The 24,561-nt window shown below is 39.9% G+C and overlaps 1 protein-coding gene and 1 long non-coding RNA gene across 4 annotated transcripts in view; one reads left to right on the forward strand and one right to left on the reverse strand.

The window, feature by feature from the left end:
• Positions 1-630: 630 nt before the first annotated feature.
• LOC103880490 lies at positions 631-17,305 on the reverse strand. Its single transcript, XR_002519278.1, has 2 exons — positions 17,217-17,305; positions 631-912 (listed from the first exon to the last, which is right to left on the reverse strand). It is a non-coding gene; the product is annotated as an uncharacterized LOC103880490 (long non-coding RNA).
• Positions 17,164-24,561, forward strand: part of CDH8 (cadherin 8) — a 410,980-nt gene continuing 403,582 nt past the window's right edge. For 2 of the 3 annotated variants that reach the window (XM_031658177.1, XM_031658176.1), the window contains exon 1: positions 17,829-17,917. The gene's annotated coding sequence lies outside the window, so the exon portion shown is untranslated. Of the gene's footprint in view, positions 17,918-24,561 lie in introns of all 3 variants that reach the window. The other variant, XM_031658175.1, reaches the window with a different exon arrangement.

The raw sequence follows: 24,561 nt of genomic DNA on the forward strand, positions 1-24,561 counted from the left end.
AAATGAGAAGGATTTTCTAAAAGTTGTCGACCTGTGATACATTAGGTCTGAGGGGGTAACTCCCCATGAATTGAGGAAATCAGGACATTTTCATGGAGGACGTGAATTAGCAGGATTCCTAATGATGAGACTGATGAAGTTGGCCATTTCAAGCTGAAGGAAGCATGCAAGCTTATTTGGCAAAGGAACTTAATCTAAATGTCAAATTCTGAATGATTTTTAGTGGCTGTCTTAAGTGCTGCCCTGAAATGAATCTTAAAAATGCTTCCATACTCAGTCACAATCAATTAGAAGGGTCTGCTATGGTTACAGCATGGCAAGAGGTATCTGCAATAACCGCCATAGTCAAAAAAATTTTTAAAAAATCTAGTAAACCAAAGCACTAAGTTCAGAGTGAGTGGACAGAAAGTTTCACACAGAGGGTATGAGAGATTGGTTAGTAAAAGGAATTTGGAGGCAGATTATAAAGGCTGTGGATGTCAGGCTGAAGAAATTATACACTGTGAGGAAATTATTCACTCATATCTTCTCTATTCACTATATTACATGTGAAAATCTAGTGGGACAAACTTTGTTTGACTTAAGCTATAGGTACACCATCCACACAATTTAAACACTGTCAGTCACTTATCATTTCCCAGTCCTTCAAGATATTTTATTTTCCTTACTGCATATTGCCTTGCGTGTAGTTCATACTTAGTTAAAATCATACGGGTTCCCTGTTTTCCCAGATCTCTTCGTAGGTGTGACAGGACAGATTACAGACATCTGGAAAATACTGCAGAGTGCTCTAAGTACAGTAGTCAGGGTGGAGAGTTTGTGGATGGGCAGAGATTGCAAATAATTCTTATAGTAGTCGCCTCATCAGCAGACTGGATCTTGGAGGTCAAGCAAGATGTCCATATGCATAAACTGCAAGAGAAAATAAACAAGAAATTCTAGGTTAAAGCAATGAACAACAATGATGGTGGAAGGAAAGAGCAATGAGCACTGTTGCATGCTGGCCTGACAATACCTGGAGTCTCACGTTGTAGTAGAATCATGTACTTAAAATTGTAGACAGAATCTACCGATGCCTCTGACTCCCATCATCCTGGTGCATTTGCTAAATGTGCATGAGCTGTTTGCTAAGCACTAATGAAGGTTGTGTTAAAACATTATAAAGATAACAAAAATTCAGGTGCCTTTTCTGGAGGTACTAATGATATCATAGGCACAGAGATAGCAAGTCCAAAATGTGCATTCAAATAAAAAGCATGTTTTTATAATGCTTTAGCTTAGTTCAGGCCCTCCTGTTCTCCCACCTGCACTACTGCAGTATAATGTAATGGTTAAAAGTAAGATTTCTGAAGGCACTCTAACTCTATGATCATGAGCAGGTTACCTAACTTTCCTTTACCGCACACTTCTGATCTATAAAATACAATAAGAATACCTGTATCATAAGTACCTATATCCTAAGGTATTCTTATTATAGGTACAGGTATGAGGAACCTATTTATGTGCAGTCAATGAGATAAAGCACTTATAAAAGTCCTATTTTATGTTTGTTGTTGTTTTGTTAGTATTGCAATTACCTCTTAAATGGTATTCCTGCCTTCCATTGTCCCTTATAACATCTACACTTCACCCAATCTCTAGGGCTATATATTTTTGACAGCTATCATGGAGGTGATATATATACACCTATTGGATATTTTTCAACATGAAAGAGGCCTGGTAGACTAATGTCCAAGTTTCTCAGCCTGGAAGATAAGGACCCCATGAGTTGGCTAATTTAACTTTCTTGGCATATGATCTTCCAACTTCTTATACTCTCCCATGTATTCTATACTCCAGCCACACCTAGCTATATGTCAGAGAAGTTAAATGACGCAAGGTTAGAAGGTTATGAGGTTATTCAGAGAGGTATTTCCAAGGATCTTCTCAGATTCTTATGCCTTTGCTGTTTCCATCAATCCATTCTGTACAGCACTTGAGAGCTGCTGTTGAACCAAGATCATGTATTCACAATGTCTGTCTCTGCCACTTGACTGAGCTTTTGAGGGCATCTTGTCTCATTCATTTCCCAATTATCTGCACCTGGTACTAAGTAGAAACCAAAATGAGATTTAATGCATACTTGATAAAAGTGAGTAGTCAGGTAGATGTAGTCATAGATACACTTATTTATACATTAATAATTCACTGAACTTCTGGTGGGTTAATCAAACAAACTAAACACTATTACCACCAAGTATTCACATAAATGCTTTTGCTTATAATGAGAAATGTTCATGGTGAAATTTTCAAAGAGAATGGCAAGTCAGACAAGTATGTATGCTGATGAGGGAGATTTCGGCTCCCGCACATATAATGTGGTACCCACTCTCTCTGTCTATGTGCAATATCGTTATGGAAGATGACAGATACAATAAGTCTTAGTTTAGTGTTGCTACAAAGGAATATATCTGAGGCTGGGACATTTATAAAGGAAAAAGGTTTATTTGACTCAAATTCTGATGGCTGCAAAGTTCAAGATTGGGCATATGTATCTGGTGAGAGCCTCAGGCTGCATCCATTTATAGTGAAAGTGATGCAGGAGATAGAAAGAAATTATTTAGGCAGATAGTGAAGGTAAAGAAGAGAAGGCAGGCAGAGCTTCCCTTCTAACAAAAAGCAGCCACGAAAATCATTTCTTTTCTAACAAAGAGCACCCTGAAAAATTGAGCTACAAACAAATAAGGAAGCTAGAAGCTTGCATGGGGGAATGCCAGCAGTGGTGCCAATAGAAAAGGGCTACCTGGGGGCCAGACATGTCCACCATAGAGGCTCCATCTTCCTTTTTTTTTTTCTTTGTTACCACATGCACAGTAATAAAGAAATGGGCAAAATGGCATAGTTCAGGCAGAGAATCTGCCTGCATAAATGATTAGGGTGGGACTACCAGAGATTCACACTGTATGCATATGACACACCTGGTCCAACCATTTTTTTGTGCCTTATGTAGATCAGACACCACCTCCTCACCAGCTCATTTATAAAACTCCCTGCATTTCACCATGGGCCTGGCAACCCATTTTCCTGGGACCCTTCTCTGCAGAGAGCTATTCTTTTTCTTTCCCCTGCTAAACTTCCACTCTTAACCTCACTCTTTTTGTGTCCACGTCCTTGTTCTCCATGGACTTGAGACAACAAACCTTGGGTGTTACTCCAGGCAATGAGGCTGCTTCAAAAGGTGAAGGGGAGCTGAGGAGCTGATGTGTGCAGGGATCACATGGCAAGAGAGGAAACGAGACAGTGGCAGGGAGGAGTGGGGGTGCCAGGCTCTTTTTATCAACCAGCAGTAGCAGGGAAACAAACAGAGAGAGAACTCACCCACCCTGGAAGAAGTGTTAATCTATGAATGACGGATGCATTTCCAGGATCCCCCACTGGGCTACACCTCCAACATTGAGGATCAGATTTCAACCAAACATCCAAACCACAGCACAACATTAGACTCAAAATTTCTGACAAACAGGAAGAATTTTCCTTTCTTGCTTTTGACTTCACCTGTTAACATAAATGACTGTAACATTGTGTGTGTGTATATGTCTGTGCATATGTTTAGGGTTAGCAGTTTTGCCACATAGATTTCATATTATTGGAATTTTACTAAAACCCAGTGAGAGAGGTGAGACAAGGATAATTTCTTCCCGATTACTGATGAAGAACCCCAGGTTCAGAGAGTTAAATGCAATCTTTTACTGAGAGTTAGCGGAGGTGTGACTGCAGAAAAAGGAAAAAGGAGAGGTGAAAGCACTGTATACATATAAAAGTGACATTGACAAAAGACTGCCATAATAAATTAGCATTCCCATCTTGACTGATCCAACCAGCAGGAACAAATTCACAGGGCAAGTAGAAAGGAAAATGGGGAGGATTCTTTTACAATTTGTCAAACAGTGGCTACTAGAAACTCATCTCTGAAAGAGAAACAAATCAAAGCAAAAATAGAACAATCGCTACTTTACTTTTTAAATGTCCTATCTCTAGCAACAGGGCCCAGAATCCATCCTAGATTTTCTGACTCCAAACTGGTACATTTCCAAAATTGTATATTTCACATCTAGCAATAAGAGAAGTGCATGGTTTACAATTGTGAATATCCTCACAGAAGCACCCCAAAGTCCAAGGTCCTGAATACATCATGCAAAACCAATGATCAAAAAGGGACACAATGTTTCACACTGTGTGTTTAGCACCCTCCACACCCTCTCTGTGTTCACTTTTCTTTGTAAAGTGACTTTTTTTTCTCCTTACTCAGTACAGTGTTAGTAATTCAAACAAAAGAAAAACATAAATGATACTTTAATATTAGGTCTTGGGGGATTTAAGTGATTTATATTCTCTTTCTTCAGCAATATTTGCTATAAAGCTGCTGAAGGTAATATTTAGAGAAAGTGGGTATTTTGCCACAAAATCACCTTCTAATCCTCAGAGCATTTCCTTGATATCTATCAGCAGTTCATAAAGACATTCACACTTTATGAGCAATATGTTGACTTCCCTTTGCAATGGCAAGGAGAAAAAATAAAAATAAACTTTCACTGAAGAGGACCACAATGTCTCCCCAAATGAAATTGCGTGATAAACCAAATAAAATAGTCACAAAACTTGGAAGTAGGTTTTAGTTTGTTTTCACATACTCTGCTTCAAATGTGTACACTGGGAAGAGTTATTTGATTTATTTTAACTCAGTCTTCTGTGAAAAAAAGAAACTACAGTGGAATTCCCATTAACCTATGTCCAGGATGTTAAGTGAGGATGATGATTATTGTTTTGAAATTTTGTTGGTAGGGAGGAAGGCAGGCAGAGGTACAATATTATAATTCTGTTTGTATCTGAATTGTAGCTGAAGACTAAAACCATTTCTGCAATGTCCACTGGAATAGGTTATACTGTTCCAATTCTTTGTAACTTCTAGACCTAACATTTGTATTTTCAGAGACGATTTTATAGGAAATCAAAGTAATCTGAAACATTCGATATTGAATAAAAACTTTAAGCTCAGGAACACTACTTTAAATGTGTATACTTCCCACTTTAAGGGGACAATTTACTTGATAATGTTAGTTTGAAAGGATGTTGATTTAATATAATTTGTTCTCCCCAAGCTGCAGTCATATATACAGTGCTGTCTTTTTTTTTGTCTGTACACCATCTGTGTGATACAATATTTTAATCAACTCATTTCTCTAAAAACATAAAATAAACATTTGTTTTGAAAGAGAACTTTATATTCATATCTAAAAATAAGAAAATTATTTTTATTTGCCATAAATGCAAGGTAAACTTAGAAATGAATTGAATGAATGCAAAACAATATTCTTAAATTCTAACAAGGTACTTGGAGTCCGTTTAAGGCTCTGAGCCTGAGGCCAGCATTCTACTTGTTAGAGATCAGCGCTGGCAGGGAACTGAAATGTTCTCTCTTGACAAAATCAGAGGGTTGAAGGAAAATTGGAAAGCAAGTAACTTTCCCACCTATTTATTTTCCATATCTCTGTCCCATCAGAAATCGCCATGGGGACTCACGACCTGCAGCATGACAAATGCTGGGGTCTTCTAAAAAGTTTGGTCTGAAGGGAAAACACAGATAGAAATCCTACACTTGCCGCCTACCATGTGAATGATTTTGTGAATGATTTAGGAAAGTCAATATCTTCTTCATCTAAAAAATGGAATTAATAACATCTTTATCTCCAAACCATTCTGAAAAACTCCAACATATAGTGGTTGCTCAACTAATTCCAGTTACCATCACCCCTCAACACATTTTCTTTTGGTTTTATCTACTCTACAAACACAAAGACAGCATCTGTTCCAAGCCCGTGTCCTCAGCCTTTGTTTTGCATCTTCTTCCTCCACATGATAATCTTCTCTTGTGTAATTCATTCACTCTTCCATTTTGCTAGAAACTTCTGAGGCTTTTATTTCTGAGGAAGATCACATCCAATATTCTGACAGTCTCCCCAAATATATCTGCCTGTTTCCTTGAGAATGCTGCTGACAAAACAATGAATAAATAATAGATAGATGAAAAGCTAGTCTTAATCAAATCCAGGTTAGCTACCTCTGGGTAGGGGTAAATGGAAAGACTTTGAAAGCAAAAAGATTCTGTAAATGAGACTTTGAAACCATATCATTTGAGTATAAGATCATGGGGTAAAAAATAAGTTCCTCTTTTTAAGAAAAAAACAGCTTTAAAAGTCCCATTAGGCTTTTAAAAAAAGGCTTCTTGAACATCAAATATCTTTTGCAAAACACTTCATTGATTTAAGTGTAAATTAATCAGAAATGCATAGATCCTATTTCCCTTAAAATACACATGGATTTTTACATCCAGATGCAAAAAGTTTTTCCTGTTTCCCATCACTTCAAAATTTAAGAGTGCTTTAGGTGCTCAAGACTGACTCAAAAGTGTTAAGCCTTGTCCTTGATCCTTGCAAAGCATAAGAAGTGGTAATTTTGACATGAGATTTCTTTAGTCTTCTATATGAATACTAAAGGAATGTGCTTTCTTAGAATTGCTAACAGAAAATACATAATTATTAAGCAATGCGACCTTGGTAATCTTTCTAGGCTATACTGTGGCACTGCAGAAAAAAACAATGTGTTCAAAAATCTCAGACTTGTTTTCCAACTTCAACTCTGACTAAATGTCTCTGGTTTTCTCATCTAAAAAATGGGGGTACAGGACAGGACCTATTTATCTTGGAGCTTGCTATGGGATAGACATAAGATGATAAATCAACGAAAACGTATTGAGCATCTCTTCTGTGCTACTGAGGATTCAAAGATAAATGAATAAAATACTTCTCCCTGGTCTTAAAGGAAACTCCCAGCTCTGGAGGAAGAAGGCACTCTGGGAATCTATTTTAGCACTCTGTCTTTGGAATGAGTTGACCATAGTGAGTCATCTCACATGGAGGCAGCGGAGGCAGTATACTCTGCCTGAGGGATCACTTACATTCTGAATGAGAAATTGCTCTGTAAACACTGAGGTACTAAATTATGAGGCACTAAGAAGCAGATGGATTCTCATTAATTCTTGGTGTCATTATAATTATTATTGCTACTAGTATTACCATTACGCAAATCATCATTTGGAATTTGAATTGTTTCCCTATGTTCACTCTTAATCTTCACTGTTTTATTTTTGCTCTAGAAGATTGAGTTTTCTGGTTTTGTTTCTTTTCACTTTATTTTGCCATCCTCTTTACTCCCTCTTTCTTTTCCAGTGAAATCTGTTATCCTCATTGAGCTCCCCACACCAATCTGCTGGGCCATCTGATTTTTCTTAACTCCAATTCTGGATCTATTTCTAGCTAACTGCTGACAATAATGCCATAGTTATCCTTGCAGTCATATTCATTTGTTTGTTATCTTAAATAATACAATTTTTGAACATTGACTACATATCAGGCTTTGGGCTAGATCTGGGATACACAGATATGGATATACATAGATATGGATAATAGACTCTGCCTTCATGGAGCTCGAAATCAATCCAGTGAGGGTGGAAGATAAATAAACATAAAGTTATAGGACCGTGTATCGAGACTGATGCTGTAGATACGCACTAGGCGTAGTAGGAGCTTACAAGTGAGGAAGCATGGATGTAAGTGAAAACTTAAAAGTACATGTCATATTTATGATCCATCTAGAAAGATAAGATGGCCACTCTTCATAAGGAGGTAGCCTAAGAAAGGAAAAGTCATTTCTCTATGCTTAGGGTCTGTTCAATAAGTTCATCCCAATTGAATCCCCAGATTATGGAGCCAAGCCTCCTGGCAAGTCCAAGAAGTTGGGGGAAAGGGGTTGAGCCCCTTTATAATCACCAGCAGCACCGTAACCATGCATATCCAAAGATACCTAAAATCTATGCCAAACAGTGTTCTTGCTAGTTCTTGGACAAGCCAGACCCTCTTGTTCATCTCCAACCAAGGCATTTCCATCCGGATTTTTCCCTCGAGACCTTCCCATGTATGAGGCTGGTTAAGACTCAATCTCCAAGACCCACAGCTTCCAGGTAATTGAATAAGTAAAAACATCTCAACAGAGTTCATCAATGGGGAAATGGATATGAGGAAGACCCATTGTTCAGAGGGTACTTCTCATCTGTAGCCCTAGACTGGTCAAGAACACACCCACCGGATATTCTGAATGCTAGCATGAAGATCAGTGACCAGACCTTTCCTCCATCTGTAAGTTTGAGTGGTTTCCAGACTGCAAAGTGGTATCAGAGCCTGTTTCCCTGTAAAAACAGAAGACCTTTCCTCCCACAAGGATCTTGGCCCTAACACTTTCCTTTCTCTCATTTATGCCTCAGGATTCCCTTATTTCTTCTTTAGGTCATTAAATACAAAATATTAACCCATATTTATTTACCAGATTATGAAACTGAAGCAACCCCTCTTCTAACATTAGCTTCCTTTAGTCTTGTATTAATGAAGAAGAATAGAGAGACAAACAAAAAACAAACAAACAAACAAAAACATTTTTGGCCAGGCGCAATGGCTCAAGTATGTAATCCTAGCACTTTGGGAGGCCAAGGTGGTCTGATCACGAGGTCAAGAGATTGAGACCATCCAGGCCAACATGGTGAAACCATGTCTGTACTAAAAATACAAAAATTAGCTGGACATGGTGGCATGCGCCTGTATTCCCAGCTACTTGGGAGATGGAGATAGGAGAATGGCTTAAACCCAGGAGGCGGAGGTTGCATGGAGCCAAGATTGTGCCACTGCACTCCAGCCTGATGACAGAGCGAGACTCCATCTCAAAAAAAGAAAAAAAGAAAAAAGAAAAAAAATACAAAACACAATTTTACTCCCCAGGAAGAAATGCTGTTACATGTGCAAGGCATTAACTGTTTAGAACACGATGATTTGGAGAATGATGAAAGGAGGGTTTACCTGGAGTCCTGAAAATATTGGATAACAGTGGATAACAGCATTTAAAGGTCTAATTGAGAGTGGAATGAATGCCTGAATGTCCTGTAGCCACAAGAGAGAATGGTACTCTAAGAGGAGTAGCCTAGCTGTAGGAATCACAAAAGGACCTGTTCTCTAACCATCTGCTCTTCTTAGATAAGTATCAGTGGGCTCATCTGAGAGGAAACCAACATGTACATCAAAAACTGGACATTTGTTTTTCACTGCATCCTTTAATACAACAACCTGTGAGTTAAATATCTTTATACACAAAGGCGAATGAGACTCAAAGAGATTATCAACATGATTCACCAGCTGGTTCAATTTACAGAGTGTACTAGTCCATTCTCATGCTGCTAATAAAAACATACCTGAGACTGGGCATTTTATAGGGGAAAGAGCTTTAATTGACTCACAGCTCGGCATGGCTGGGGAGGCCTCAGGAAACTTACAATCATTTTGAAAGAGGAAGCCAGCATGTCCTTCACATGGCAGCAGCAAGGAGAAGTGCCAAGCAAATGGAGAAAAAGCCCTTTGTAAAACCGTCAGATCTCATGAGAACTCTCATTATCGTGAGAAGAGCATGAGGGTAATCACCCCCATGATTAAATTATCTTCCACTGCGTCCCTCTCAGGACATGTGGGGATTATGGGAACTACAACTCAAGATGAGATTTGGGTGGGACAGAGCCAAACCACATCACAGAGCTAGTAATGTGTTCAGTCAGAACTTGAAATCAGATCTATATGACTCCAAATGTCTTGCTATTCCTTGCAGGCTTTACTCTCCCACCAACAAATAGAGGAGTTACCGTTTTCAAAGTCTTGAGAAAAACAAAGTAGCTTGGCTGGTGCATACATGACAAATAGGTTGTATTATAAAGTGATATGGAAGAGATAAGCGGAAGTCTATTTGGGATTTAGAGAAGCAAAATACATTTCCCTTCACAGTTTCTTCATCTGAAAAATTAGGGAGTTATAGAGAATGAATGAGATAACATATGTAAATCAGTTTCTATAGTGCCTGGCAAGATATTAAGCCCTCAAGCTTAAGAATACCAATTACAACTGTTAGTGCCATTTATTATCATTTTCTATTCCAGAAAAGTGATTATGTGCCTTATGTAATTTGAGGTTAGAAAACAACCCAGTGAAAAATAAGGTGTTCCCTGCTCAGGCACAATGAGATAATTTTAGGGAAGAAAGCCGGAATACTATTATGCAAAATAGAGGAATGATAAAAAATTCATTAGGTTTCCTGATTTGGACAAGTCAGGTACGTTGGCTTTTCTGTGCTTTAGGATAATGTAGGAGTCAGTCTCACATACTTCCATTTTAAATGAGTTACCGTTTCTGTTTGGGTTTCTTATCAGAAAAGACCAGTGAAAGTTTCAGTACATTAGAGCATATGAGAGCACTTTTTGTTTTTCTTATGTTGTTGTCTTCCTCTGATTTCCTAATAATCTTCCCTTCAAAAATCTACAGCACATGTGATCTGCTTGGAAAAAAGCTTTGGGGCTACCTTAGTGAGCTAGACTCTATGATACTAAAATAATTCAACCAAGACAAGACGTATTATTAGACTGAACAGAGACTAGGTGATGAGATCCAAGGTAATCTCACCAGAAACTAGACCTTCTCTAGACAACATTAATTTGGATCAGAGTATCTGAACTACATTTTTTTTTTGTTTTCTTTCATCTTTTAACTGTGTATGTTGAAGACTACTCAGGTTATTAGCTTAATAATTTTTCCCACATGCAGGGACACGTGTCATGCTTACATCCTTTAAAGACCAATGACCTGCGCTCTGGTTTTCTTTTGTTCAAGAGCTCACTCTGTAACCTTAGGATCAGAAGTCAAAAGCCTTACCCAGCTCTTTTTCTGTAAAATGAAGAGGTTAAACTAGACGATCTCTGAGGGCCCTTTGGGCTCTAAAAGCCTGTAACTCTGTAAAATCGAAGTAATAATATATCGTCTTCTCACCTCACAAGATCATGGCAAGGATCACATAGGAGAGCTGATGTGCTTGGAAATATATAAAAGGATATACAAACCTATATAGCAATAGCAGAACTGTGACTTAACCTTAGACTCTAACAGTAAGGAGGTAAACAAGACTTTAGATGTCATTTGGTTTCATTATTTCCAAATGGTCTCCAGAATGATGCTTGTAATGTTGAATCAAAATTACCTTTGTTGCTTTCTAAAAAAAATACATATTCTTTTGGAGAGTTTGATTTAATTGGTTAGCCATGGAATCTAGGATCTATATTTACAGAATCACTCGCAATTAAAGATTCAGATTCTCTTTGTAAACACATAATGTTTAGCTTCTCTTTCCTTGCAACTTATGAATCCATTCTATAGTGAGGTATTGCATTATTTAAAAGTAGGTTATAATAGTCACTTGTTAGTATTTTAATATTGGGAGGCAGTGCTAAACAACAACTGAAGTTGGAAAACATGGGTTTAAATTATACTCTTTATTAACTGTGTAACCTTGAACAAATCACTTAACTTCTCTGAGCCTCAGTTTTCTCCTATTTTAAAGGATACAAACAAGAGCCGCTATCCATAGTGCTTTAATAATTAAAGAGATACTGCATGAGAAGAAAGTAATGAAGTATGTCATGTTAGCTTGTCTTTCTCCTTTCTTGCCCTTCAAAGTATTGTAGCCATGAGGATATTAATAAAACACAATGCTGCATAGTAATCACATCACTATAATAGTAATCTCCAAGTTGTGTAACAGGTGTTTAGATATCTTACCATCTGAACAGATGCCAACACATAAATTTGTTTACAGGTATCTCCTCCTTTCTCAGAGACTAAGAGCTTAGTGGGTGGCATCTGGGTGAGTAAAAATACCTTCTGTTATTGTTAGTTTGTTTTAAAATTTAGAAAGATATGCCCAAATGTATGTCTTGCAGAAATTTTGCCTTACTATTTAGCTATATTTATTCATATACAGATATGTTTGCAAAAACAAGTATATTTCTCTTCTGCAAATATCCTTTTCCATTTTCTACCATTCCAAATCTCTTAAGTAAATCCACTATTTACAATAGAGCTGTTTTAACGACATGTTTATGAAAATAGAGATCCTGATCACAGTTTCCCTATGGACTACCAAAAAGAATTTGAAACCCCGTTAGTAGTTGCAAGATGAAAGTAAAGTTCAAATGTATATCGAATTGTATCTAAGGAACCGAAATTGTTTTAGAAACCTCAGTTAGACCTCACACCACCCCCCCTGAGGATGGAAAGAAGTATTATGCACTCTTATGGAGACGCAAACTTAAAACCCATTGAGAGGTTAATCATTTTGCATCAAAAGCCTTACAGCTGGTCTGTGGTGGAGTGAGAAACAAAACAGGATTTCTTCCTAGGGAGTAACTTACCTTCTTTTATTTGCCTGATTACCAGAGTGTATGAAACTTCTGGAAAATTATGATGAATGTTCAAAAGAAACCCCTGAGAAATGATTAGCATTTGTTTCCCAGTTTAGAAAATGAGTGATTAGTTTTTCATGCAAAAGCAACAGCACCTTTTTTTGTTTTGCTAAACACTTAGGTGGAAATGACCCCTTTGAGGAAGGAGAAAAGAAGAGCAGAGCCATTCAGGAATTAGGATGGCAATTGGTAGAATATTTCTCTTTCTTTCTTCTTTCCTCCTCCTTGTACATAGCAACCTGCACAGATATTGCACGCTAGAGGGCACTTGAGGTAGAAGAAAAAAAGCCTCGACATCCACTCTAACAGGACTAGTCGCCTATGCAGGCGGGAGACGGCAGCCTAAAAGCAGTGCCCTGATTTCCACATGGCAGCGTCTTTAGCAAAAGAACAAACAAAAATCCTTAGTATTATCCAGCTTTGACTAATAAAAGAAGCATGTTCACATTCTCAGTAATTCATTTCCCTTCAATATCTTGTGACATTTGTCCACTGCATTTATATGTGGTCTTCTCTCTGATAAGCAACTGGATAACTAATCACAACTACAAATTCCGTTTTACACACAGTAAGATAATTGTTTTGCCTTCACCTCCCCTCCTCCATACATCTGTATTCCCCTATACATCTGTAATGGTACCTTAGTGTAAGTGTGCAAATATCAAATAATGGTAATCTTCTAAGCCAAACTTAAAATTAATTAAATTTAATTATTATATTTTAGTATTAAATACACTCTGTTATACCAACGTAGTAGTATCTCAGGGAGTGGGGTACCTTTTATATTCCTCTTTCCTCTTTTTTTATTCTTACTCTTTTTTCTTCTTTCTTCTTTTTACTTGGAACACATTGTGAACTATTTTTAATTTTTTCCTCCTTTTTGCTCCTAAGTTAAACAAGAGTGGTCTAGAATCTTAATCTAGTTGGTATTCTCTTACAGAAGAAAAAAAAAAGATAGAGAAAAACCAAAACACTAATATGCTAAGTGTGTAGTCCACAAAAGCTGGACTGGTTTATTGGATAGCTTTGTACCAGTTCTCTTAAATCTATCCAGTGCCCCACCTGCTGCCCACCCGACCAAGTTTCTGTTCAGAAGCTGAATTGAAGCTTATCTCTTTTCTAACACCTGGGAAGATGGGAGATAATGCCATTTGGAAAACCTTCTCCAAAATGCTCTCAGCACAGATGTGGTTTTCAGAAAGTGTTTACACCTCCATTTACTGAAAATATAATGACAAGCTCAAGATTAGTAATTATAGTCAATATTCAGAGATTCAGGCCTAATTTCAGGGACAGCTAAAACCAGCAAGCCAAGAAATGTAGAGTGTCGCAACTCTGAATAGCAAGCTCAGTGATGATTTTATGCCAAGAATTCATAACTATTTCTAAAGAAATCAATTTAGTTTTTCAAATCCCATGCTAAACATTAGTGAGGTACTCAGATGATAAATTTAGTGTGCTTACACTTTTATTCTTCTTTTCAAATCTTGTTTTTTAAGATAGTAGTTTGTCTTAGAATATTCTGGGACAAAAACAGTAAACATTAATACAATCTACTATTTTATTTTTTTCTTCTCTTCATTTATGTCACATGAGAAAGAAATTGCCTAAAGCAGTGTTCTCAGACTTTATCAGGTAACAGAATCTCCTGGGACACTTGCTGAAACCCAGATTTCTGAGCCCCACTCAGATTCAGGGTCCAATAATTTGCATTTCTAACAAATTCCAGTGAATGTTGAGGCAGAAGCTTGTCCAGGGTTTCAGGTTGAAAACCACTGGCCTAAAGGAATCCTCAGAATTGCTCACATTTGTTTAACGGGAGCACCATCGTATCTTCTCATACACTTAGTAAGAGAATGGTTTAAAGCAAATTCATAAACAAACAAAACAGCTATCCTAAATTTACTTAAACATTTACAAACTTCTCAAAACTTCTTTCTTAATGTTTTTATTCTTATGACTTATGCTTCAATACTGGAATCCAAAATAAAATTTATGTTTCTTATGCTTAATGCCAGAGTTGTTATATATTACTTACCCACGCCCCATACCCCAAATAAAGGGCGTGGTTTCAGACATCTTCATCCTAATGAAATACAGGAAAGGGACTCTGCATTTCTGGAAAAATATTACATGGTAATTTGAGTTGGTCTTTTTCATAAGTCAGATTCTTGAGATTTTATTTTAAATGATAATACCTGGCACATAGATATCACATTACAAGCAATTCAATAAATCTAAAGGTTACCAATAATCATAATATGGTAAATTCATTTTGGTTTTAGTTTGTTCTATTTTTTAATTCTACATTGATGAATGAAAACTACAAAACATTGCATTTTAATGCAGCCAATAATAGTTATGTTCCATTCTGTCATTTCCTGCTCCAACCAGAGAAGCTGGAGTCTTCCTAACACTCTCTCCCTCTTCTTCAGCTCTGTTTCCTATGAACCATCTGATTCCCTACTCTGCAACTAACTGGCCACTTGGTTTACTGTCTCCCTTGGTCAAAATTACGACAAAGGTTCCAGTCATAGTGAAAAAATAAAAGTATCTTTCACTACATGGAGTCCCTCTGTATCTCATTCACTCTCTACAGTAGATTCCCTTGCAAAACTGCCTGTCTGTCACGGAGACCCAGGCTAGAGACATCCTGCCTCATTCTACTTTTTGCATTAGTCAGCCAAGGTTATTCTGAATGCAATCTTCTCTCCCTCCTCCCAGCTCCTTCTCCAATTATGCTCCTGCCCTATCAGATCATTCCTCACCCTTCCTCCCCTGCAATGCTCCACAACACACGCAATTTCAGTCGCCATTCTAAAAAGCCTGCGTACCACTGTGTTCCTCTTCCCGCTGGAAGGCTGTAACCCTGGAGAGGATGTTGAGGATGTTGAAAGAGAGCATGGTCTACTTTCTTAAGGGGGTAGGCTCTCACCATTGTGACATTGCACTGCATCTTATTAAGAGTGGGTGGAATTGTTAAAGAGATAAATGCCTTGTCTTTCAGCATCCCTGATTATTTTAGAAATATCCTTATAGGGGCTTTTTAACATTATCCAAATCCTCTATCACACTGCTTAATCATCCAAACCTCTCTTAAGAATTAGTCAGGAAATTCCTACTCCTATGCTTTCAGTAGATATTAGCAGGTACAGATAGGGTTACCCTGAATTCCAGAGGACCAAAATTCAGGGAAGATAATGTATATAACTGCTGTAAGAGTAAATATGGACAAGATGAGTTAAAGCAAACTCTTCTTAACCCTAGATACCCAGAGCCATTGGATTCTGGCTCTCTTTAAAAACCATTGGATTCTGACTATCTTTGTCAGCATAGTTTGTTAAGAAAATGAGATTTGAGGATATTGTCTAACAATCTGGGTTTTTCTTTTTTTTTTTGAGATGAGTTTGTTACTTGTGACAATCCCCAGCTTTCAGTAGCATATGACTTTTATTTTAGTTCTCATAGGTGTAAGAAGTTACCCCAAGGAAAGGTTCAAATTATTTGTTCGAAGTGAAAATGAATGTCTGAAATTAAGCACAACCCAAAATGTGATCTATTTCTTTGTCCACTTGGGACTGTCTGGTCTAGCAGCAGTCATAATTTGATTGAGCCTTGACTGCTGCTCCTTTTTCCAAGACAGAATTAGCCAATTCCAATACCCTGTAAGCAGACACAGTCTGAGAAGAGAACAAACAGTTACTTAGTGACTGCCTGGGGGGAGAAAAATACCACCTGGTTCTCTTCACCTCTCCCTCTCTGAAATTATCCACTAAGTTTCTTGCCCATGACAGCTCCAAAGTGAAACAAACCGATATTAGAGCTACAGTCAATATTCTTTTTTACATTTCACAATGGGTTGTTAGATGCAGCACACAAAAAAATGTCAAATTTGCATAAATATCATAAGCATATTGTGCCTATTTTCTCATTCTGTTCACTCTTTCTCATTCATTCGAGTCAGACAGTACAAGCTCTACAGACCGTGCGTCTGGTTCCTTGCACCCCTTTCCCCCTTCTGTTCTGGCTCTGTCCCCAGATGGTAAAATCCACCCTCAGGCTCACGTCTAGTGCACTCAGGGAAGGGACTAAATCGGGATCTCCTGTGGAGGGGAGGGATTTTTTTTTTCAGGTAAGAATTAATTTGTCTTATATTTAGCTAATTTTATTAGAAGATGATCACAGTGGCATCGTCTACATGTTAGTCCCAGTGTTGAAAAGAAAAGAAATCTGGACCTCCTGATTCATGATCCCTGTAACCCCAGGGTGGCCATTTCTCAGGATTTGAGCGCAGCCCATCAGAAGACTTGAAGTGGCCACAGACAGGGCAGATTTTGGTGGAGGCAGGAGAGCTGCAAGGATGGTACCTGAGAGGATATGAGATCAGGGCACATTGAGAAGACCTAGCAATCCTCCCCTATTTCCCAAGCAAGTTCTGCTTTGCCTGCCCTCCTCCCCACAACCAATTACTGCGCTCCCCTCCTTGCTGCCCCTCTACTGCCCCTCATCCCATTTTCCCAAAGGAGCGCGAGGACATCAGGAATGTGCTCCATCAAAGTACCGCGACACACAGCCTCTAAACCACAGCGTCTGAGTTGCAGGTAGGGGTCTCACAATCACCCTATTCTGTACGCAAGAGGCCCTTGGAATAAAGCGGAGGTAAGCTGCCCACGCTCAACCCTTTGCCCTGTCGCGTCCTCTTCCTTCTACCGAAAACAGCTGAGAGTCACTGAGACGCTTTACAAGAGAACGCCAGCCCCAGAGCTCAGGTGAGACCTCTAGAGAGAAAGCTCGCGGGTACCTCCTCCGCATGCTGTTATCATCTGCCAGCCCCCTTATCCAGGAGCTCGGCCCTCGGCAGGCTGCCCGCACCGCGCGGAAGGGCGCATCTTCACCCCGTGGCTCTGGCGGCAGAGACGCGCGGGGCGTGCTCGGGAGCGAGGAGAGAAAAGTTGTGCGCCCACTTGGGTAGGGGGAAAGAGAGCGATCGAGCCAGCGCGCGAGAGCGAAGGGGGAAGGCGGGGAGGGGGCGGGGAGGGGGGACTGCTTACATGAATTTCCAAGTGGTAGACCTGCCTCTGCGCTCTGCCCAATGAGATCCGTCAGGGGAGGCACCCGGCTCACTTTTCCACATCACTTCACAGTTACATTTGGCAGGCAGGCGGGCTCGCACGCCGGAGCGCTCAGCCCAGAATTAGCGGATTTATTTGGAATCTCCCTGCCTCTTCCAAGCTCCGCCGCCGCCGCTGCCGGTTTGTGCATAGACGGTAGCGTCAAGCCACCAGCTTCACTTTGGGCTGCGGACACCCAGAGCCCTGCGCGCCCGCCCCGCGTCTCCGAACCAAGCCCTGCAGCTCCGAGAGGCATGAACGGAATCCGGAGGCGCCTGCCTAGCGCGCGAGGACCAGTCGGCGCTCGCCGCCCTCGGGAGCTGACCCCGAGCCCCTCCAGCCATTTGTGAACCAGGAGGCTTGACATTAGCCAGCGCAGGGCCCCACACGAGTAAGTGTTCCCCTAACCCAGCCCCGTTTTTCTCTATGTCCCGACGATCCAGAAGGGACCGTTTCTTATAGGAATTCTCGTGCCCCTTCGGACACCTTGCGCTCCTCCTGCCTCTCAGATGGTGGATGCGGGTTCCTAGCATAGGCTCGGGGCTAAGCTGTGTCTTTCGCGATATCCATCGGTGATACGTACATTCGCCTCAGGGTTTGGCCTGTTTTTGCAAACTGCTTTGACAACAGATCCTAGAGAGTAGCAAGCTCCAGGCTGTGCCCCTCCAGTTTTCCTGCCGCTTTCCTTCCCTGCGGGGACTTGACTATTTCGCAGCCTCCCAACGCAGGCAGGCGCGGCTGCAGCCGCGCGCCTTCACTGCGGGGTGCGTGCGGTGAATGAGAAGCACCAGCCGCCCGCTGTGCGGAGGGTGCAAGCCAGGGAAAAAAGGAGGTGAGGGGGCCCGAGTGCCCTATGGCTGGTTTTCTGCACCGCCTCATCTCCGAGGCGAGGGAGGGCGACCCCCGCGGCAAGGCTGAGGGCCAAGGCTCAGCTGCGAAAGCCCCAGAGCGAGGCTTTCCCACAAGTGGCAGCTCCAGCTCTGGGAGGCGCGGTGCCCGCTGCAAACTTGCCGGGCTCCGGAGTCGCCCCGCGGCTCTGCCCTCGCCAAGACTCTGCCCAGCACCCCTGCAGGACCCCTAGGCAGTGTCTCCCCGGAGCTCGAGATTGCGCGCACGGAGGCCCCTTTAAGCCGGGGACTCCGTAGTCCCTCTCCTAGGGACCGCTGAACCCAGAGCTGCGCTTTCTGTGATCTGGCCGCTTCTCATCCGAGAACCTTTGGGGGGCTGGTCGCGCCCCTCACAGGACCGGAGGGAAAAAGGCTCTTGCCTGGGTTCTGCCAGTACGTAACAGGTTCATAAGGAACCTACTCCGTTCTCCCAGGCTCCAGCCAAGGCTGGGAAACGGTAAAAACGTGCTGCCGCCAACGCTGATGCCAACAGGTATCCACAATTTCCTCCGCTTATTCCTCCCAAACACCAGAGCCTTCCCCCACCCAATCTGGCAGAATCCTCAAAGTTTCCTTGCGGTTGACCCTTCCTCCGCAGGCACGGAGCCGGCGGCATGTCAAGGACTAGCCGTTTGCCTCCACCAGCGGAGAGGGCAGCTGTTTGCTTGGGTTCCTAAATGTAAGAAATCAAACAACATTAATTGTTTATTGTTGCAAAAGCACAACATTAGTCCATAATGGAAAATCAGGCTGGCAGCTGCTCACTTCAGCACCAATCAAACGATAGAGCTTATCACCAAGACAGCGGGAGGGGGGAAAGGTCCTTTCAACTTTACCACCCTTTCCTGAAGATTCCACAAGAGTTTCCTCCTTAGGAGGCATGATTCGACAATCCCTTAGTGCGCCCGAGCTGCTAATCAGACCAGCTGCTTTCTTTCACCCGGCGTCATGGTATTCGGGCGCTGACAATGGGAACGAGGGGACGCTAGGGAAGGTAAGCGAGAGTACTGTCCTCTCGCATCCGGCACCATTGCAAAGCAGATCCGAGGGATGAGCGTTGGCTTTTGAAGCGCCTGTCCTCTTTACAACACTCCTGACAGCCATCTCAATGGTTAAAAACCCTTCTTGGGCTGTCACCTCCGGCTTCATTATAGGAGCTTTTCAACTGGAAAACTCTATGTGGGAAAGATGTTTATGTAAGATTCGAAAGTGGGATTTTCCATCCATTCAGCCTCGCTGCTGCACCTCACTGCATGCAAAGTGAGCCCTGTCGTTCATGCTAAATACCACTAAAATCCCTGCCTAGATATTGCTTTGCATCAGCTGTGTCCAGTGTTGCAGGGATTTCTTCGTGTGTGTGTGTGTGTGTGTGTGTGTGTGTGTTAGAGAGAGAGAGAGAGAAAGATAAGGTGGGGGCTGGGAGTGGGATTCTTCTACGGAGAGAAGTGATACCTTTGAAGGATGTTCTCTTAGGGTTACATTCTTTTTCCCTTAAAGGGAATTCTCCATAATCATCATGTCCGGACATGTTTTTCCACTTCCCCGAGCTCTGTGGCTGGAATAAATTCTAGAGCTATCCCCCTGATTAAATAATAATTCTGATAATAGTATTCTGTAATTCTGCTTTAGCAGATTTGAAGCTCGCTGTCACATAGTCATTTCATGCTGGAGCAGTTGCAGTATTTTAAATCACCTTTTTTTTTTTTTTTTTTTTTTTAATCCCCCGGACTCTGAAGAAGGCAAGGAGTTGAGGAAAATCCCTCTGAAAATAGAGAGGGGAGTCTTCCCAGCAACTCTGGGGACTGCTTCATTCAGAGACCTTCAGTGGCAGTTCACCTTCCTCATTCTGATCCCCACACTCCCCTAGTGAATGTCAAGTTATCCCCTGACCATCACAAACAGGCCAAATGTTTTAGAGGCACTGGATAATGTGCTCTGAAATTTGTGCTGTAATGCTGTCATTCAAACTTTTTAATCTACTTGCTCTGCAAATTGGATCTTACATTGCTAATTATTATTACTATTAGAAATCAGTGCTTCTGCTTTACAATTTACAGTCTCTTAAAACCTTCAAGATGGGTAAATCTCTACATTCAAGACTCTGTAACATTTCTTGGCTGCATTTCTGGTGTGTAGGATGCATTTCTTGAGTTCTTGAAGCTTCATGAATTTAGCTAAAAGAACAGAAAATTTGATAGCAGCCCTCACTAGAATAGCAGTTCCATTTGCCTGCTGTACACATATCAACTCTGAAGGGAAGGAATTCCTTACCCTGGAAAACAACTTTATTTGGGTATTATGTAGAACTGTGGTCAACACAGTATTCATTTTTAGCAACCCCTCAATTAGCACTGAACACAATTTAAGTAGCCAATGGCAGCATGATCAATGTAAAACAAAACAAACAAACAGCCCGTGAAACATGCTCAGCCGGATGGAGGAGACCACTTGAGAAGGCATTTGTAAAGACTGATGTGAATGTACTCAAAGGTCTGATACTGCTTGTTAGTCAGGAGGAACAGATTGTTGGAACAAAGCAAAGAAACCCCAAAGAATGAGAATGTAATGATTCTATTCAAGAAATTGTACCTCTGGGCTTTGCTTTCCAGGTTCCTTTCATTGTTTGTTGGTGGGGAAAAAGAACATGCACATATTAAAAAGTTCAAATCCACACTTCAACAGCTGTTCAGAAAACCTTATCGATGTGGGTAAATTAATGCTTTAAAGAAAAAAATGACAATCTTTGTTATTTTTCTACTCAAGGTGGCACACCTCACAGCTTTATCAACATTCCAATTTGAGCAGATTTTCCATGCAAAACCAAAGGCTTTCAATGGGTAAAGTGACATTCAATTTGTATTTCCAACCACACTTTTCTGGTCCATTAGCAAACTTTCGTGTCTGGCAAATCAAGGGACAAGCATAATTGGAGAAGCCTTTCTATTATAGGTGCAATTTAAGGTCTGAAGACTTCTTTTTGAAAATATTCTGCTCAGTGGTGTCCTGATACTGATTTCAGTCATTTTATGTTTGTTACAAAGTTATTCAGTGCAGCTGGTGGAGATAAACAGTTTTCTTTTTGTTTTCAGCACTATTGGCATTCACAGAGGAAATGGTCTAACTTAGCTTTTTAATTCAGAAAAAAAAAATGTCCTAACTTTGGTGTGTTATACACCTCTCAGGGTGGGGGCGGAGGTAGATAAACCAATGATAATTCTTGTTCCTCTGTATTATGTACACACACACACACGCAAATAACACACACACATATACACAGCTTGCCTCTTGAAAATGTGCCCAGATAACTAACTTATTTACTGGCTCAAGTCTGAGATTTTTATCATGTTCCCTTTGCCATTTCATCTGCCTTAGATTCTTTGATTTGCCTCTCTGGCTACTCAGATTTGTATATTGATCAGTCTCCCAAAAAATGTTATCTGTGGTGCTCGGAATTTCCCTCCAGCATCCAATACATGTATATTTATGAAACAGAACAATTTTTTTGATGGACAAAGGCTATCATCCGATTTAGCAGGGCTTAATTAACCAAAGGGCTATTAGTGCTTTCTCATTTCATTCTTACAGAAAGTTGTGATGCTAATCTATTTCTGCTGAACTGTTGGTTCCTGTCTCTGGAACCTGCTTTATATGTAACCATGAAGAGAAAATTAGTTGAACCTGGCAACTTCAAAAGGTCAGTAAAGAAATAAGTTCAAGGGATGCCATTTAGCTTCTTCTACCATATGTTGCGGCTAACTAAATCTCGGTTGCTTTTTCATGGCAAAGCACCGGGGCCAATACTGTTTCTTTTTCTTATCAAGTTTTAAGCTTTATTTCCTGGGTTTTAAATGTCACGTGCTATTCCCTATCATAAACAATATCCATCCTCTTGCTTAGATGACTTTGTGTGTGTGTGTGTGTGTGTGTAAGTTCTCTAAGTAGGTAGATGTATATAGATGTGATTTTCTTATCTCTTTGGAAAGTATCATAAATGAATAACATTTATATTTAGACACTTCAAACAATTTTCTTTCTCTGCCTCCACTGCCAAAGACAATTGCAAATGCTAGAACGATGGATGGTTCAGGGCTAAGCACAGTTAGTGCTCAGTAAACATTTATTTAATGCAATAACAAATTAGCAAAGACTATACCTTGCACCCTATACTAGCATATTTTCATTAAAAGAAAGAGATACAGTCATATCCAAAGTTCAATACTATGACTTATCTACCACAATTTTCTCTACAGAAATTTCATAAGTCCTCCTAAGTCTATTTTTAGTCATAGCTTTCCTCATTTTTAAAAATCAATTTTACTCATGTTCCACAAAGCATATTTTTGTTCCCTCACAATCATCTTTTAAATGATATGGGAATATAAAAAATGACATAATTCTGCTTTGTAAAAATGAGAATGCCTCCAAGACTAGACTTGCATCAAAGAATGCTATTAAACTATATTTGATGCAAAGTTCTATTTTATTGGCCAAAAAATGCACTAATTGTGGAGTTGCTGCATGGCTGACTCAATGTCTGTAGATTGTTGAGAATGTATAACAAATAATTGAGGATTAATTTACTTCCTCTCTCCTTCCTGCCCTCCCTTCTTTTTCTTTAGTATATTTTTGTATTTGAATTGCACAGTTTGCCTTACCCTTATGTGAATTGCAACTATGGGTGTTTTCAAAGACAATTCCATACTCTTCTGTATTAATCAACAGAATACCTGATCCTCACATAAACACACAGGGAAAAATAGTGTGCCGTGATAAGGTACTTTTGTGGATGTGTTTATTGATATTTTAGGCATATTGAAGATATTACAAAGGAATATTAAATGGAATCCCCTTAATCTTTTTTATGTACATCAAGTGAAAATATTACAGTATATTTATGTTTCATTTGCAGTCAGAACAATATTTTCCATGCCTTTTTTCTCTCTTGATAGATTAATGAATAAAATATGATTATTTGATTCTAGATATGACACAAATAATATAAAATAAGTAGATGGAGGAATGGTATAAATATCACAAGGGAATTATTTCCTTTTTATGTAAGAAGATTCATCTCCAAAATTTGATTTAAGAAGTACAAAGGCACATTTTCTTTATTAGTCTCGTGCTGGTTGAGCTTTGTAAACAGAATTTACATTTGTGTCTAAATATTCCCATCTTCAATGTGCGGATGCTCAGAAAAATGAAAAAAAAAACCAATTAATTCATACTTATTTTTATCAGAGAGGTAAAACACACATCTCCTCTTGCCTTTGAGTGTCGCTAAACTATAGTAGCTGAAGATTGTATACGTATTTTGGAATTGCATAAACAACGCCGTTAATTTTCATAAATTATACATTCTGGGTCATAACTCAATAGTATTTTTGTCAAAAAATTGCTTGCTATCTATCTGTCTACTCATCCATCACCTGTGTCCGTAGTTCACGTTAAGTGTCAGTGAGTGGTTATTAAGCGATAACGTTTTAGAAACATCAAAGAGTGACAGTAAGGTACACTTGTAAGCATGGTTACTACACAGTGTAATCTAATTGGCAGAATCTGGATGACTTATACTGGGATCATTGACGGCATTTTAATTTCAGTATAAGAGACTCTGAAGCCCCCATTATGTGATATAAGTGATTTTCACCATTTCCACATTTCTTAAGTGAGAAGAGAAATCTAATTTCCATCATCGGTAGTGCTAAAGTTTCTTGAAATAAACAGAAAAAGTTAGTTGCAATCTCTGATGAGCTTATCTTCTCCGAGCTCCCTTCTAAGTAGTATATAGCTATTACCTTGGCTTCATCTTGGAATTAGTAGAGACTTTCCACTTGTGCCGTGCTCACAAGAATGCAGATGATTATGAAGTGCAATGGAATTTATCTTGTAAGAGAGATGTACCAGGCAATGTTTTTTAATGAGCAGCTACACTTTGATTGAAAGAGAATAGCTCACTCATGAACAGGTAGTGCTTGCACTCTACCCTCTCAGCCAAAAATAGTGATGGACAACGTCATGTCTTCTATGGGAAGGAAAGATGTGGTTGGTTCTGGACAGTAAAATTTCAGCCCTTCTGAGGCTTAATAAAACTACTTGAAGTCATTGCTTTAATTGTATGTTAGTTGTGGAGAGGGAAAGCTATTTC

This window comes from Papio anubis, chromosome 18 (genome assembly GCF_008728515.1).
Source record: "Papio anubis isolate 15944 chromosome 18, Panubis1.0, whole genome shotgun sequence".
NCBI lineage: Eukaryota > Metazoa > Chordata > Mammalia > Primates > Cercopithecidae > Papio > Papio anubis.